Raw genomic sequence first — 15,098 nt, 5'->3', positions numbered from 1 at the left:
ATAATTGTTTACAGTGTTATATTGATTTCTGCTGTTCAACAGCATGAATCAGTCATAATTATATATATATATATCTCCCTTCCCTCTTGAGCCTCCCTCCACCCACCATCCCACCCCAGGCTGGACTCCCTGTGTTACGTACCAGCTTCCCGCTAGCTCTCTGCTTTACACGTGGTGGTGTGTAATGCCAATGCCTCTCTCAATTCATCCTGCCCTCCCCTCCCCGCACTGTGTCCACAAGCCCGTTCTCTATGAAGCCACTAATTATTTTTCAAAGAAATTGCAAATGGAAAAAATTTTATCTTAACTCACACGTTTACCATGTTGGCACTCTTCAGTCCTTCATGCAGATCCTAGTTTCTGTCTGGAATCATATTTCTTCAGTCTGAAAAATAACATTTAACATTCCTTACACTGCGGGTCTGCTCATGATGGAGTTCTTTTTTTTTTTTGCTTTTAATAAATTTATTTATTTTAGTTGGGGGCTAATTACTTTACAATATTGTAATAGTTTTTGCCATACATTGACATGAATCAGCCATGGGTTTACATGTGTTCCCCATTGTGAACCCCCCTCCCACCTCCCTCCGCATCCCATCCCTCTGGGTCATCCCATTGCCCCAGCCCTGAGCATCTGTCTCATGCATCGAACCTGGAATGGTGTTCTGTTCCACATATGATAATATACATGTTTCAATGCTATTCTCTCAGAACGTCCCACCCTCACCTTCTCCCTCAGAGTCCATAAGACTGTTCTATGCATCTGTGTCTCTTATTCTGTCTCTCATATAGGGTTATCGTTACCATCTTTCAAATTCCATATATATGCATTAGTATACTGTATTGGTGTTTTTCTTTCTGGCTTACTTCACTCTGTATAATGGGCTCCAGTTTCATCCATCTCAATAGAACTGATTCAAATGTATTCTTTTTAATGGCTGAGTAATATTCCATTGTGTATATGTACCACAGCTTCCTTATCCATTCGTCTGCTGATGGACGTCTAGGTTGCTTCCATGTCCTGGCTATTGTAAGCAGTGCAGCAATGAACATTGGGGTACATGCGTCTCTTTCAATTCTGGTTTCCTCGGTGTGTATGCCCAGCAGTGGGATTGCTGGGTAATACGGCAGTTCTATTCCCAGTTTTTTAAGGAATCTCCACACTGTTCTCCATAGTGGCTGTACTTGTTTGCATTCCCACCAACAGTGTAAGAGGGTTCCCTTTTCTCCACACCCTCTCCAGCATTTATTGCTTGTAGACTTTTGGATAGCAGCCATTCTGACTGGTGTGAAATGGTATCTCATTGTGGTTTTGATTTGCATTTCTCTAATAATGAGTGATGTTGAGCATCTTTTCATGTGTTTGTTAGCCATCTGTATGTCTTCTTTGGAGAAATGTCTGTTTAGTTCTTTGGCCCATTTTTTGATTGGGTCGTTTATTTTTCTGGAATTCAGCTGCAGGAGTTGCTTGTATATTTTTGAGATTAATTGTCTGTTGCTTCGTTTGCTATTATTTTCTCCCATTCTGAAGGCTGTCTTTTCACCTTGCTTAGAGTTTCCTTTGTTGTGCAAAAGCTTTTAATTTTAATTAGGTCCCATTTATTTTTGCTTTTATTTCCAATATTCTGGGAGGTGGGTCATGGAGGATCCTGCTGTGATTTATGTCGGAGAGTGTTTTGCCTATGTTTTCCTCTAGGAGTTTTATACTTTCTGGTCTTACGTTTAGATCTTTAATCCATTTTGAGTTTATTTTTGTGTATGGTGTTAGAAAGTGTTCTACTTTCATTCTTTTACAAGTGGTTGACCAGTTTTCCCAGCACCACTTGTTAAAGAGATTGTCTTTTCTCCATTGTATATTCTTGCCTCCTTTGTCGAAGATAAGGTGTCCATAGTTACGTGGATTTATCTCTTGGCTTTCTATTTTGTTCCATTGATCTATATTTCTGTCTTTGTGCCAGTACCATACTGTCTTGATGACTGTAGCTTTGTAGTAGAGCCTGAAGTCAGGCAGGTTGATTCCTCCAGTTCCATTCTTCTTTCTCAAGATTGCTTTGGCTATTCGAGGTTTCTTATATTTCCATACAAATTGTGAAATGATTTGTTCTAGTTCTGTGAAAAATACCGTTGGTAGCTTGATAGGGATTGCATTGAATCTATAGATTGCTTTGGGTAGCATACTCATTTTCACTATATTAATTCTTCCAATCCATGAACACGGTGTATTTCTCCATCTGTTTGTGTCCTCTTTGATTTCTTTCATCAGTGTTTTATAGTTTTCTATATATAAGTCTTTTGTTTCTTTAGGTAGATATATTCCTAAGTATTTTATTCTTTTTGTTGCAATGGTGAATGGTATTGTTTCCTTAATTTCTCTTTCTGTTTTCTCGTTATTGGTGTATAGGAATGCAAGGGATTTCTGTGTGTTATTTTTATATCCTGCAACTTTACTATATTCATTAATTAGCTCTAGTAATTTTCTGGTAGAATCTTGAGGGTTTTCTATGTAGAGGATCATGTCATCTGCAAACAGTGAGAGTTTTACTTCTTTTCCTATCTGGATTCCTTTTATTTCTTTTTCAGCTCTGATTGCTGTGGCCAAAACTTCCAAAACTATGTTGAATAGTAGTGGTGAAAGTGGGCACCCTTGCCTTGTTTCTGACTTTAGGGGAGATGCTTTCAATTTTTCACCATTGAGGATAATGTTTGCTGTGGGTTTGTCATATATAGCTTTTATTATGTTGAGGTATGTTCCTTCTATTCCTGCTTTCTGGAGGATTTTTATCATAAATGGATGTTGAATTTTGTCAAAGGCTTTTTCTGCATCTATTGAGATAATCATATGGTTTTTATCTTTCAATTTGTTAATGTGGTGTATTACATTGATTGATTTGCGGATGTTAAAGAAACCTTGCATTACTGGGATAAAGCCCACTTGGTCATGATGTATGGTCTTTTTAATATGATGTTGGATTCTGTTTGCTAGAATTTTATTAAGGATTTTTGCATCTGTGTTCATCAGTGACATTGGCCTGTAGTTTTCTTTTTTTGTGGCATCTTTGTCTGGTTTTGGAATTAGGGTGATGGTGGCCTCATAGAAAGAGTTTGGAAGTTTACCATCTTCTGCAATTTTCTGGAAGAGTTTGAGTAGGATAGGTGTTAGCTCTTCTCTAAATTTTTGGTAGAATTCAGCTGTGAAGCCGCCTGGTCCTGGGCTTTTTTTTGCTGGAAGATTTCTGATTACAGTTTCGATTTCTGTGCTTGTGATGAGTCTGTTAAGATCTTCTATTTCTTCCTGGTTCAGTTTTGGAAAGTTATACTTTTCTAAGAATTTGTCCATTTCTTCCATGTTGTCCATTTTATTCTCATATAGCTGTTGGTAGTAGTCTCTTATGATCCTTTGTATTTCTACGTAGTCTGTTGTGATCTCTCCATTTTCATTTCTAATTTTGTTGATCTGATTCTTCTCCCTTTGTTTCTTGATGAGTCTGGCTAATGGTTTGTCAATTTTGTTTATCTTCTCAAAAAACCAGCTTTTAGTTTTGTTGATTTTTGCTATGGTCTCTTTTGTTTCTTTAGCATTTATTTCTGCCCTAATTTTTATGATTTCTTTCCTTCTACTAACCCTGGGGTTCTTCATTTCTTCCTTCTCTAGTTGCTTTAGGTGTAGAGTTAGGTTATTTATTTGATTTTTTTCTTGTTTCTTGAGGTACGCCTGTATTGCTATGAACCTTCCCCTTAGCATTGCTTTTACAGTTTCCCATAGGTTTTGGGTTGTTGTGTTTTCATTTTCATTCATTTCTATGCATATTTTGATTTCTTTTTTGGTTTCTTCTGTGATTTGTTGGTTATTCAGAAGTGTGTTGTTTAGCCTCCATATGTTGGAATTTTTAATAGTTTTTTTCCTGTAATTGAGGTCTAATCTTACTGCATTGTGGTCAGAGAAGATGACTGGGATGATTTCAATTTTTTTGAATTTACCAAGGCTAGATTTATGGCCTAGGATGTGATCTATCCTGGAGAAAGTTCCGTGTGCACTTGAGAAAAAGGTGAAATTGATTGTTTTGGGGTGGAAAGTTCTGTAAATATCAATTAAATCTAACTTGTCTATTGTATCATTTAAAGTTTGTGTTTCCTTGTTAATTTTCTGTTTAGTTGATCTATCCGTATGTGTGAGTGGAGTATTAAGGTCTCCCACTATTATTGTATTATTGTTAATTTCCCCTTTCATACTTGTTAGTATTTGCCTTATATATTGTGGTGCTCCTATGTTGGGTGCATATATATTTATAATTGTTACATCTTCTTCTTGGATTGATCCTTTGATCTTTATGTAGTGTCCTTCTTTGTCTCTTTTCACAGCCTTTATTTTAAAGTCTATTTTATCTGAAATGAGTACTGCGACTCCTGCTTTCTTTTGGTCTCTGTTTGCATGAAATATGTTTTTCCAGCCCTTCACTTTCAGTCTGTATGTGTCCCTAGTTTTGAGGTGGGTCTCTTGTAGACAGCATATATAGGGGTCTTGTTTTTGTATCCATTCAGCCAGTCTTTGTCTTTTGGTTGGGGCATTCAACCCATTTACATTTAAGGTAATTATTGATAAGTATGGTCCCGTTGCCATTTACTTTGTTGTTTTGAGTTCGTGTTTAAACATCCTTTCTGTGTTTCCTGTTTAGAGAAGATCCTTTAGCATTTGTTGGAGAGCTGGTTTGGTGGTGCTGAATTCCCTCAGCTTTTGCTTGTCGGTAAAGCTTTTGAATTCTCCTTCATATCTGAATGAGATCCTTGCTGGGTACAGTAATCTGGGTTGTAGATTATTCTCTTTCATTACTTTAAGTATGTCCTGCCATTCCCTTCTCGCCTGAAGGGTTTCTATTGAAAGATCAGCTGTTACCCTTATGGGGATCCCCTTGTGTGTTATTTGTTGTTTTTCCCTTGCTGCTTTTAATATTTGTTCTTTGTGTTTGATCTTTGTTAATTTGATTAATATGTGTCTTGGGGTGTTTCGCCTTGGGTTTATCCTGTTTGGGACTCTCTGGGTTTCTTGGACTTCTGTGACTATTTCCTTCCCCATTTTAGGGAAATTTTCAACTATTATCTCCTCGAGTATTTTTTCATGGCCTTTCCTTTTGTCTTCTTCTTCTGGGACTCCTATGATTCGAATGTTGGGGCGTTTCATATTGTCCCAGAGGTCCCTGAGGTTTTCCTCATTTCTTTTGATTCTTTTTTCTTTTTTCCTCTCTGCTTCGTTTATTTCCATCATTCTATCTTCTACCTCACTTATCCTATCTTCTGCCTCCGTTATTCTACTGTTGGTTCCCTCCAGAGTGTCTTTTATCTCCTTTATTTCATTATTCATTATATATTGACTCCTTTTTATTTCTTCTAGGTCCTTTATAAACATTTCTTGCATCTTCTCAATCCTTGTCTCCAGGCTATTTATCTGTAACTCCATTTTGTTTTCAAGATTTTGGATCATTTTTATTATCATTATTCTAAATTCTTTTTCAGATAGATTCCCTATCTCCTCCTCTTTTGTTTGGTTTGGTGGGCATTTCTCATTTTCCTTTACATGCTGAGTATTTCTCTGCCTTTTCATCTTGTTTAGATTGCTGTGTTAGGCGTGGCCTTTCTGTATTCTGGTAGTTTGAAGTTCCTCTTTATTGTGGAGGTTCCTCACTGTGGGTGGGGTTGGACGGGTGGCTTGTCAAGGTTTCCTGGATGAGGGAGCTTGTGTCGGTGTTCTGGTGGGTGGAGCTGGATTTCTTCCCTCTAGAGTGCAATGGAGTGTCCAGTATTGAGTTTTGAGATGTCTATGGATTTGGTGTGCCTATGGGAAGCCTGTATATTGATGCTCAGGGCTATGTTCCTGAGTTGCTGGAGAATTTGCGTGGTGTGTCTTGCTCTGGAACTTATTGGCTCTTGGGGGGAGCTTGGTTTCAGTGTATGTATGGAGGCATTTGGATGATCTCCTATTAATTAATGTTTCCTCTGGTTTTCAGTCTTATTCTTGCAGTAGCCTCAAGACTTCTCCATCCATACAGAATCGATAATATAACTTTTAGGTTAATGGTGACAAGATTCTCCACAGTGAGGGATACCCAGAGAGGTTCACCGAGTTACATGGAGAGGTGGGGGGGGGGGGGTTGAGGTGACCAGGAGGGGAAGAGGGGGGCTCAAACTTGGAGAGAGCAGTCTAGCCAGTAAGCACTTCCCTCTGTGCTCTCCACAGTCTGGAACCCTCAGAGCGGTTCACAGAGATACATAGAGAGGGGGGAGGAAGGTAACAGAGGTGAGCATGAGTAGAAAGGGAGGAATCAAGAGGGGACAGAGAGATCTGGGCAGTGTTCTGTTCCCAAAGTGTTCTCCGGTGCCCAGAACACCCTCAGAGATTCACAGAATTGGGTTGAGAAGAGAAGGAGGAGGGTGGGAGATAGAGGTTCCCTGGGGGAGAATAAAGAGCGTCAATAGGGGGAGAGAGTAATCAAGCCAGTAACCACACTCCTGAGTAAAGATGGGTACTAAAGATTGGATTCTTAAATGTACAAAATTGATATCAAATATGTAAAACAAAGATTAAAAATCTAGAGTAGAGGTTAGACTCTTAAAAAAATACAATATAAAAAAAAAAGAAAACAAAATCACAAAAAGTATAAGATATATGTATGCAGTTTGCTTTAAAAATAGGGTTGGTTTTTTTTTTGCAAGGTAATAGTGGGTTATAAAAATGAAAATTAAAGGTGTAATAGAGGACTTAAATAAAAAAGAAAAAAAATTTTTTAATTAAAAAAAAATGATAATAGTAAAAATATATCCAGGACTTTCTCTGGAGCTGTTGTGAGCAGTGTGGGGTCTGTTCAGTTTCAGATAGATCCTTGTTCCTGCTTATACTTTTCAAGATCTACAGGCCCCTTTCAGTGCAGTCGGTTTTAACTACAAGGATTTAATCTGTTGGCCTGTCACTTCCAAAGCGCTTCCCTCTGTTTATTTGGCTCTGTTTGCAGGTCTCTTCAGTGTCTAATTTCCGCCCTGCCACGAAGGGGCAGAGGTGGTCTCTTTAGGTTCGCTTGTTCAGTCGTGCTGTGGGGAGGGAGGAACACTGCAAACCAATATCACTGGCGTGTGTGTGGCGAGCTCGCAGTGTCTCGGCCGCACTGGGTTCGCCCCCGCTCACGGCGTGTGTGCTTTCCCCGTCTACCCTGCTCAGGCTTCAGGTTACTCGGCCGGGGAGTGGGCCCTGAGATGCGTGCACTTCCCAGGTCTAAGCCGCTCAGGTTCAGGCTCCCGGTTACTCCACAAAGGCACAGACTCGGTTGGGCCCATGGTTTGTGCCGATCCCCGGTCGGAGCTGCTCAGGCGGCCAGGAGTTTGGCGAGCGCGCTCTCCCCTGTTGGGGCGGTGTGGCTTATCACCTCCCTGGTCCCCGCCTCGGTTTACGGGCGCGCCCGGCTCCGGTGTGCTTTGTGTCGGTTCTGGGGAGCTGGTCTCTGGCTGCCACCCTCCCGGCGGCTGTCGACCCTCCGGGATCTCAGGCAGTCTTTGTTTAGAAACTGGGAGCCTGTTTGCAGTTTGGTAGGGGGTGCCCTCTCTGGGGCCGAGTTTGCCCCTTTCCGGCTCTGGTGGGCCCCGCCTGCCTGCTGTGTCCGGCGGGGGATGGGGCGGTCTGCAGCCGGCTAGCTCTCCTCTGGTATCGCTCAGTCCTTTGTTCTGTGAGCGGCCGGCAGTGCCTTAGAGTTGGGCTTCTCGCGGGATAGTTCTCTCTCTCTGGCTGTCCCACAGTTTAGGTTACTATCTCACGTTAGCTCCCTCAGATTGCCCTCAGGGCACTCGGGCCCAGTCCTTACCCTAGGCAATGCCGCCCGCTCCTCTCCGTTCAGCCCCCACTTGCTGGTGGCGGATGATGCGAGCGTCTGGGGTTCTTTGCTGGGAGTTGCCTTTAGGCACGTAATCTGTGGGTTTTATTTATTTTTTCTCCCGGTTATGTTGCCCTCCGAGATTCTAAATCTTCCCCCAAACCCGCCAGTGAGTGGGTTTCCTGGTGTTTGGAAACTTCTCCTCTTTTACGACTCCCTCCCCGGGACGGGTCTCCGTCCCTAACTCTTTTGTCTCTCTTTTTATCTTTTATATTTTGTCGTACCTCCTTTCGAAGACAATGGGCTGTTTTTCTGGAAGCCTGATGTCCTCGGCCAGCGTTCAGAAGTTGTTTTGTGAAGTTTGCTCAGCGTTCAGATGTTCTTTCGATGAATTTGTGGGGGAGAGAGTGGTCTCCGCGTCCTATTCCTCCGCCATCTCAGCCCCGCCTCCTGTAGAGTTTTTAATAATCTGGAGTTTTTTATATTTGATTTTCATCAGTTTGAGATAGACTTATGTATATTTTAATGTTTATTTTGCTTAGAGTTCATTGAATTTATTAGATCTGTGGATTGATATTTTTCATTAAATTTGGGGGAAAAAATTAAAGGAATTTTTCTTCCACATTTTCTCTTTTCTCCTCTCCTTCTAGGACTCTTATCTCATGAATGATAGACCACTTGATATTATTCCACAATTCACTGATTTTCTGTTCATCCTTTTGCACCTTTTTTCGTCTCCATGCCTTAGGTGTATGGTTTTTATTGCCCTTTCTTCAAGTTCACTGATTTTTTTCTTCTGTAGTGTCTGAGTGGTTGTTACGCCCGTCTATTGAATTTGTAGTTTGTATACTCTAAATTTTAGGTCTAGGATTTTCATTTGGTTTTTTCTTGTTTCATGTCTTTTCCCTTCTCCTGTTTCTATTTCCTTTAAGTCTTTGGCGTACTTATAATAGCTCTATCAAAATGTTTGTATGCAAATTCCAACATTTCTATAATTTCTGGGCCTGTTTCTATTGACTGGTTTTTCTCCCTGTCAGCGTATGCACATGTCTAGTAAAAATTTTTTTGCTGAGTTCTGGTCACTGTGGATGCCAAGTTTCTGAATTTTGTTGTTTATAAGTTGTGATGAGTGTTGATCTGGCAGATAGTTAATTTATGTGTGAATAGGTTTGAATCTTTTGAACTTTACTTTTTAACATGTATTTATTTTTATTTGGAGGGTAATTGCTTTACAATGTTGTACTGGTTTCTGCCATACAGCAGTGTGAGTCAGCAACACGTATACACATCCCACCCAGCCACCCGCTGCTGAACCTCCTTCCCGCCTCCCACCCAGTCCCACCCCTCTAGGTTGTCACAGAGCCCTGGCTTTGACCTCCCTGCTTCATACAGCAAATTCCCACTGGCTCTCTATTTTACATATGCTGATGTATGTCTCTGTTGGTTGCGTTTAGATTGGTCCTCACCCTGGAGTTGGAGTCGCCCTGCTCTTCAGGTGGGACTTACTTGGTCTCTGAACCTCCAGGGACTTGGTGAGTCCTCCCGCCCTGGCTGATTGGAGCCCCAGCGTTCCTGTCTTATGTCATCTGAAATCGCTCAGTTCACAGCCCCTTCGTGCTCGTCCCCAGCTCAGCTCGCGGCGTCCCACCTGTGCCTGTGTGGTTTAGTCCTGAGCCGACTCGTTCTCTCGGGCTTCCCTCCCCATGGTGCCCCTCCTCCCAGACTGCAAACCCCGGCAGCCCTGTGCCCTGGCCTGTCACCTCAGTTTGGGCTCCACCTCCCTGCCCTGTGGTGCATCCAGACCAAAAGCCGGTGATCACGAGGCTTGTTGTCGTTGTTCGGTCGCTCAGACGTGTGTGACTCTTTGCGACCCCGTGGACTATAGCACACCAGACCACTCTGTGCTCCGCCATCTCCCAGAGCCTGCTTAGACTCATGTCCATCGAGTCGGTGATGCCGTCCAGCCATCTCATCCTCTGTCGTCCCCTCTCCTCCTGCCCTCAATCTTTCCCAGCATCAGGGTCTTTTCCAATGAGTCAGTTCTTCACATCAGGTGGCCAAAATATTGGTGCTTCAGCTTCAACATCAGTCCTTCTAAGGAATATTCAGGGTAGATTTCCTTTAGGATGGACTGGTTTGATCTCCTTGCAGTCCAGGGGACTCTCAAGAGTCTTCTGCAGCACCACAGTTCAAAAGCATCCATTCTTCGGCGCTCAGTCAGTTGAGGCTTACCCAGTCAGTTTGCCTTCCACCAGGGTTATACTGAGCCTCCTGATGTTCAGTGTCTACAAACAGTTGTTTCAAACCACTTCTCCATTTTATGGTTATTCAGTATTATCTCTGTTGTTCATGGCATATTACTTTCCACAAACCTCACAACTGATCTGAATTCACCAGGCCAGATAAGAGGCTATCGTGAAAGACTGGTGATGAAGGATCCATTGTTGTAATTAGGATCCATTGGGCATTCTGTCCCCAAAGAAGACTTCAAGTACATCCTGAATTCTTGTTGTATGAAATAGTATAACTGTTGTATTATAATATTATAACTGTGGGGCGTAATTTTTACTTTGCCTAAGCCTTCATTTTGTAAAAAGGACTAGCTGCAAGTATACAGTGTTCTTCCTTAGCCTGTTTAAAAGACTGGAAGATGACCATGGTTAGCAGAGCTAGGCGGTGGTCAGCAGAGCCTCTGAGCCTCAAGTCCTGGCAGTTGCTTCCAGCTGGAGCCATCAGTCAGAAGCGGAGTTAATGCACCACTGGAGTGTCGGCTTGTCCGGGCACCTGGGACCCAGTAGCCAGGCCGAAACAAAGTGAGGGCCACTGAGGGCTGTCGTATGAAGACCTGGTCCAACTTGGGGCTTGGTTACCCCAAAGGATCTTCAGTGTCTGAAGCCAAAAAGGCCAGGCTGCGTGTGAGCCAGAGAGTCCAGCATGTGTCTAGAAGGTTCTAGGAGTTTAGATGGGGTGGACAGGTAGGTCAACAACCGGTGTGTCTGCCAGCAGTGAGGGAGGAGAGCCACACTTCTCCGTGTGTGGTCAGCCACCTGGAGAGCCTGTTCAAACGCAAGCTCTGCCTGAGGAGGTCCAAGGTGAGGCCTGAAACGCTGCGGGTCTGACCGCCCGCAGGTGGTGCCGAGGCTGTGGGCCGTAGACCACCCTCCGGCTGGTGAGGACCTTGTAAGCTGGAGCAGCTCCTTCTGGGGAGTCAGCTGTTTCTTGGGGCCCAGGGGAGACCTCAGTGCTAGACTAGCAGATGAAGAGAAGAGGATCTGACTTATACAAACGTTGCCTACCTGTACCATTTCACCCTGACGCTTCCTGTACCTTTGGGGCTGGCAGTTACACCTGAGGGACGCCAGGCTGCAGCAGACCAGAAGTCAGCTGTGACCCCAGGAGAATTCCCCGGAGAGCCACAAGGAGCCACCTTTGCCCTTCCTTCTTGTCCAGGAGCCCAAAGGCCAGCAGGATGGCAGTAATGTTTAATTTGAAAAAAAAAAAAAAGAAGGGCTTTCCTGGTGGCTCAGTGGTAAAGAATCCTGCCTGCCAATGCAGGAGATGTGGGTTTGATCCCAGATCCAGGAGGATTCCACATGTTGCGTGGTAGCTAAACCCCTGCATGGCAACTACTGAGCCTGTCGTCTGGAGCCCAGTGTTACGAGTGTTAGTCATTCAGTCGTGCCTCTTTGGGACCCGTGGACTGCAGCCTTCCAGGCTCCTCTGTCTGTGGGATTCTCAGGCAAGAATACTGGAGTGGGTTGCCATTTCCTTCTCCAGGGGCTCTTCCCAACCTGGGAATCAAACCCAGGTCTCCTGCACGGCAGGCAGATTCTTTATAGTGTGAGCCCAGGAGCTACAATTACTAAAGCCCATGCACCCTAGAGCCTGTGCTCCCCAACAAGAGAAGCCACTGCAATGAGAAGCCCCCGCACCCCAAACGAGCAAGTAGTCCCCACTCTCTGCAACTGGAGGAAAAGCCTGCACAGCAACAAAGACCCAGCACAGCCAAAAATATTTTTTTTTTTAAGGTAGCAAGAAAACAACCCTCAGACTCTCTTATCTTGGCCATAAACGTTTTTCTTGAGTATAATCTCGTGTGCCTGGAGCACAGACTAAGTCTGAAGTTGGATGCTGCGGGCTCCGTCAGGACAGGATGTGGCCCTTTCTCGCATCTAACGGATACTCGTGTTTGGGGAGTCTGTGCGCCTGCTCCCCTGTACACACGTAGGGTGTGCGTGTGGCAGGGGGGCTCTCCACGTGTAAGGGACGCATGTCACACCATGCCCACACGCCTGGATTTAACACGGATGCAGAGCACACCTAAGGTGGTGTTGGCTTCATTTCACCAGCGACCATGTGGACTGGGTTTTGTTTCCCCGTCATGTTTAGGAAATTAACAATCACATCTTAACCTCGGCTTCTTGGATAATGTGTGGAAGAGTCCACTTCTGATTAATAGGACTTAAGATGTCAGTAAGTTCTGGACTTTGGGTTTAACTACTCAGCTCATACACGGAGGGTGATGAAGAAGGCTCCCGTTAACTGAGCGTCTGCTCTGCTGCAGGCAGGCTCTTTAGAAGTGTGTTTAGTCATCACTAAAGCTCTGCCAGCTGTGGGCATTATGATTCCTATTTTATAGATGAAGCTGTTTATAGATTATTTATGGGTTCCTATTTATAGAGGAACTAAGATGGGGTAGTTGGCAGAACGGGGTGGGTGTTGGGTCTGGCGCGTGTTTTGTGAAGTGTGGGTCCCACAAGGGCACTCACCCGCCGATGTCCGGAGTCGAGGAGAGGAACTGGGCTCCTAGGCTCTCGTGGTGTCTCCCGCTTCTGGATGGAGACCCCGTTTTCTTCCCAGCGCCTTCCCTCTGCCAGGAGACAGAACCAGCCCTCTGACGGGGCCAGAATGTCCAGAACTTCCCACCAATCCAAGGAGGGGCATCCCAGCCAGAGCTGCGTCCAGTCCTCCGCCCGAGTGAGCGCCTGGCACCCCCTCCCAGCCTTTCTGGCTGAGGCTCCCTCTCTGCTCCGACCCCGCGGGGACCAGGAAGGAGGGAGAGGGAGCAGGAGCCGGTTCTGTTGTCCCTGGGCTCCTCTCTTCCCCTCTCTGCTTCCACGGCGACTTCATTAGCAGCAAACTGCTAATTGAATTTCATATTTATGATCAGAAAATAAAATCACTGGCCCTTTTTGAAGTAGGATTTTATGAGTCTTGACTCTGACAACTGAGGCAGCAGTGAAGGGCCTATGCTGTTGAGAGTTGGAGTTTCAAGGCGCAGTTAAAGAAGCAGACAGCGCAGGGAGGAGGCCCACCCCAAGTGCTTGGGCGGAACTGGACCTCGGCGGGTCGGCTGGCAGGACAGATGGGGCTCTGGGCCGGGGTTCCTACTCCGAAGCCACCAGCCACCCCCCTCCCTCGGCAGTGGGCTGTGTTTCGTCTCCAGGGTCACCGATTGCCCGCGGGGCTGTTGCCCGCGGGGCTGTTCGCATCGCAGAACCAGCTGTTTTTGCTCTGTCTCCTCCTCGCTGTACTAGAACAGTCCTCCCCGCCGGCTCAGACGCGTGCCTCCCGGGGCGTGTGCGCAGGAGGCTCTCGACGCCACTTCCTTTCGTGTGACTCAGGTCCCGCTGCTCCGCGAAGGCTCCTGGGGCTCCCTTTCCGCCGCGGCCTCGAGTAACCCCTCCTCCCGGGAGAACTCACCTTCTCAGCTCCTTGGATGTTGGCTTCATCCCTCTTGTAGACCCTCGCCAAGCCCCGTGGGAATCGCCTCAGCCAGCCATGGAAAAAAAAAATTCTGCGATCCATGTTTGGTCTCTCCAACGGCGCGTGTTTCAGAATTCAAAAGGGACTTGAGGGCTTCCCACCCTGGAACGTGGGCGGACGTCCTCTGCCCTGAAATCCCCCCACAACGGGGCAGCTTCAGGCAGTCTCGTCCTTGCTGCCTGTTGCCTGAGCCTGGAAGCGTCTGCTTCTCCAAGGGGAGGGGAGGGGGGTGAGGAGAGGTCAGTGTGCAGGGGGGAGAAGACCATGGTCAGCCCCTGCTCCCCCCCACCCGGGCGGGGGTCCCGGGCTCAGCGTTCAACACCTTCTTCTGCAACAGAGCTTCTTCTGCAACACGGAGGGCCTCGGGCCCTGGTCCCCGGGGCGGCTGCTGTGAAGGGCGGAAGAAACCTCAGACAGAGGGCCCAGCAGGCTCCGGGCCGGCCGGGCGGGGACGCTGTAATTCATTGAGTGCCTCGGCTCACCGCGGCCCCTGCGCTCCCTCGACGGTGCGTGGCCTCGCCCATGGCTGGAATGGTGACCAGGCCCCCTGCCAGCCGTGAAACCCCATTACCGTGTGCTCTGACCATGAAGATCGCATCTTCACGCTGCACTTCCCTGCCACCGACTGGCTCTGGGAGTCGTCCCTCCGCTGACAATGTCGTGGCGATGCTCACAGCGCAGCAGGTGACGAGGGCGCCCCCGACCCCGCAAGGAACCAAACCGCCAGCACAGCCAGGCGCTTCTCCCGGCTGCGGGCGGAACCCATGGCGGGAGGTACGGCCTTCGGGTGAGATGGGGGTTAGACAGGGTCCCCGGGGTGGGGGCCTCGTGACGGGATTAGTGATCTTGGAGGAAGAAGAGACAGCAGAGCCCCCAGCCCCCACGAGCTCACACAGAGGAGCCATGAGGACAGAACGAGAGGGCGACGCCTGTGAACCAGGGGAGGCCCTCACCAGACACCCAGCCGCCAGCACCCTGATCTTGGCGTCCAGCATCCGGAGCTGGGGGATCGACGCCAGTTGTTTGAGCCGCCTGGGCAGTGCTACTTCGGCACTCAGCCTCTAAGCGGACCGAGACCCCACATGACCTCAGACAAAGCCTGCAGCTTCTCTGAGCCTCAGTTTCTTGGAAGAACAGCATCCAGACAGCCGGGAGGACGACAGGAGGTGCGGGGAAGCGGGGCTTCCCTCAGCGTGCTCCCGCAGGAGGACCAGGAACAGGGAGGAATAAGCGCCCAGCGTCTCAAAGAGAGCCTCCTAAAGCCGCTGCCCTGCCCACACACGGGGAGGGCCCACTTCCTCCTCCTCAGTTCAAGGCAACAGTTACGCCATCAGCACCTGGAATGTGCGCGGACACCCGGAGACCACACGGCTCCCAGGCCCCAGCGCCCACCGGCCGGCCTCCCAGCATCCAAGCGTCTCCCCGCCCACATGCTCCCCCGCAAGCTCAGCACTGTCACTGTCCCCATGTAACAGAGGAGAC

The 15,098-nt window shown here is 46.9% G+C and overlaps 1 protein-coding gene and 1 long non-coding RNA gene across 4 annotated transcripts in view; one reads left to right on the top strand and one right to left on the bottom strand.

The window, feature by feature from the left end:
• The window catches only part of LOC145531098 (uncharacterized), a 43,309-nt gene extending 35,005 nt beyond the window's left edge, over positions 1–8,304 (bottom strand). The window contains exons 1-2 of the long non-coding RNA XR_014072184.1: positions 8,135–8,304; positions 313–385 (exon numbers count right to left, since the gene is read on the bottom strand). This is a non-coding gene — a long non-coding RNA (uncharacterized LOC145531098). The remainder of the gene's footprint in view (positions 1–312; positions 386–8,134) is intronic.
• CARD11 (caspase recruitment domain family member 11) overlaps positions 1–15,098 on the top strand; it is a 108,732-nt gene that overhangs the window by 36,424 nt on the left and 57,210 nt on the right. The window lies entirely within an intron of this gene.

This window comes from Giraffa tippelskirchi, chromosome 13, assembly GCF_054371585.1.
Source record: "Giraffa tippelskirchi isolate mGirTip1 chromosome 13, T2T-mGirTip1v1.2.pri, whole genome shotgun sequence".
Lineage (NCBI taxonomy): Eukaryota > Metazoa > Chordata > Mammalia > Artiodactyla > Giraffidae > Giraffa > Giraffa tippelskirchi.
This window is presented reverse-complemented; position numbering and strand designations above follow the sequence as displayed.